The sequence below is a fragment of the Apodemus sylvaticus genome, chromosome 5 (assembly GCF_947179515.1).
Source record: "Apodemus sylvaticus chromosome 5, mApoSyl1.1, whole genome shotgun sequence".
NCBI classification, from domain to species: Eukaryota; Metazoa; Chordata; class Mammalia; order Rodentia; family Muridae; genus Apodemus; species Apodemus sylvaticus.
The window spans coordinates 76,928,513-76,930,745 of record NC_067476.1 but is presented as its reverse complement, the minus strand read 5'-3'; the positions used below and the strand labels follow the sequence as shown (position 1 = coordinate 76,930,745).

Below are 2,233 nucleotides of genomic sequence, written 5' to 3'. Positions count from 1 at the left end.
CTTTTTTTATTTTTTGAAGACATAGCTTTTTATTGGTCTAATCTGGTCTAACACACATGCCTAGTAACAGGCTCGGACAGATTTCTCCATCTGCCCTCCCAGTCTTCTTGCTGTTGAGAGCTCCTGACTTGCTCCAAGAAAGAAGAGTGTCCTGGGCAGTGGTTGGCAGACATTCAATTGGAACCTGAGGGACTCAGGGTGATGGAGAAATGGGGCCTCTGGGCAGATGGAGGGCAGTACCCTGCACAGTCCCTGCTTTGACAGAGTGGGAGGGATCAGAAGGGAAGAAGCTTCCCAGAAGCTCCTACTGTGCCCTCCAAGACATCAGCATCTCTCAGATGTTGTCCTCAGCTTCCTTAACGTTCCACTCCAGGTAGGCCTTTTTCTGCTCCAGCTCTTTAATTTTTTTCTTCTGCTATTTTCTGTTTTTCTAACAGCTGCCTGTGAATTACTTCCTTGGACTGTAGAATAAACATTCTTTCTACACCTTTATCCATGTTAGTCTCATCTACCAGCAACATGATTGCTGTGTCTGTGAGGTGTGCATGCTTTTTCTTTCTGTTCAGCTGTTCAATCTGTATGTCTGCAAGCCTCACTTTCTGTCAAGTATCTATGACTTGGCTTGAAGTTCTGTGAAGGCCTTCTTCAACTCCAGATCCACAGAGGCAGCCATACTGGACACTCTATGCGCCTGCCCAGAAAGGAGTTTCTTAATTCAGTTCCCTATATATTGTTTGATTTTTGCTATGAGGCCCTCCTATGGAATCCTGAATTCTATATCTTATTTTGTTGTACTTTGAATCTGGTGATTAGTAGATGATATGTCATGACATCATGTGGGCATATGAAGATCAGAGAAGAGTTTGCATAAGTTAGTTCTCCTCTTCCACTAGCTGAGAGACTGAGGTAGAGTTAGAAGGTGTCCTAGTACATGCCTGTACCCACTGAGTAATACCTTATTGTGAATGTGTGTGTGTATGTGGGGGTATCATTTGACACCTGTCTTCCCTCGTAGACCGTATGAAAAGAAACTCTCTCATCTGGTAGGAGAATAAAAACAGTATGTGTCCTGTGAAACACATGAAGCTTTCTCATTTTTACCTTTATATAAAACCTCTGTTTTCCAGATTGAATTTCAATGCAATGCTTTATTTGTGTATCTGCAACTGTGTGCCCCCAATTCCTTATCTACCAGTATCCATATAGTGGAATTTCCTAACACTGAACAAGTCTATACTGGTTCAAGTTGAACCAGTGTCTTTAAATTTTTCACATAACTTCTTCATTATTACCAAAAGCACTCTGGTGTAGCTCTAGAGCTGCAGATAGAATTGTTGAGAATCTGAGAATGCTCCTAATTTCTTAGATACTTCTGCTGATTGCAGCCCTTTATAAAGATTTCTGTTCTTTGCATATGAAGAAGGAGATGCTTATATGATATTTGTCTTTTTCAAATGGAAATTAATATAATTTATCAAAAATTTGCTGTAGCATCAATCCAATATACCTTAAGTGGCAAGATAATTTTGCAGATCAAGTCAAACATTAGATAAAGTAAAACTGAAGGAATTATGCACACAAGAAGCAAGAGATTTAGATTATTCTTTTCTTGTCCATTATTGTATAGAATTTCTTCAGGAGACTTAAGTAAATGTCTGTTCACTCAGATAGGCCATACATGACAGATCGAAGAATGCTCTCATCCATGCCTGGTAAATCAATGAGTTTACAGAAGTTACTTAACATGGTGACTTGAACAGTTACTTAGAGGAAAATGGATATCTCAAACACAAGTGTCCAACTGAAAATCCCACTCCTGCATGAGCAAGGAGAACAAGTTGCTTGCAAATTCACCACAGTCTGTTCCTCCAGAGATTACATCCTGCTCACAGGACCTTGTGGAAGCAGTTTGTGCATTTTGTAAAGTTTAATAGACTCCCTAAGGCTGGTAAGTGACATCTTTCTGAATTTTGTAAACATCTGTCTTCCCTGCAGAAGGGTATGTTGCAGCCTTGAGGAAACAATTTTATGATGGTAATTTGTGTAAAATATATATTTGAACTGGGATCTTGATAAAAGATTTCCATGTAAATTTATATTCTGTCTATCAAAAATCACATCATACAAAATAGTTTTAATATTAAATGTTCTAATTCTATATGTATCACTATAAATCTGTACTCAGCCAGGCAAATGGGTTACTTTCCAATAGAGATAAAAGGCCAAGTTTTAT

At 38.8% G+C, this 2,233-nt stretch overlaps 1 pseudogene; it reads right to left on the bottom strand.

Annotated features, from left to right (window-relative positions):
* Positions 1–304: 304 nt before the first annotated feature.
* On the bottom strand, positions 305–673 carry LOC127684457 (prefoldin subunit 1-like; annotated as a pseudogene).
* Between the last annotated feature and the right edge of the window lie 1,560 nt (positions 674–2,233).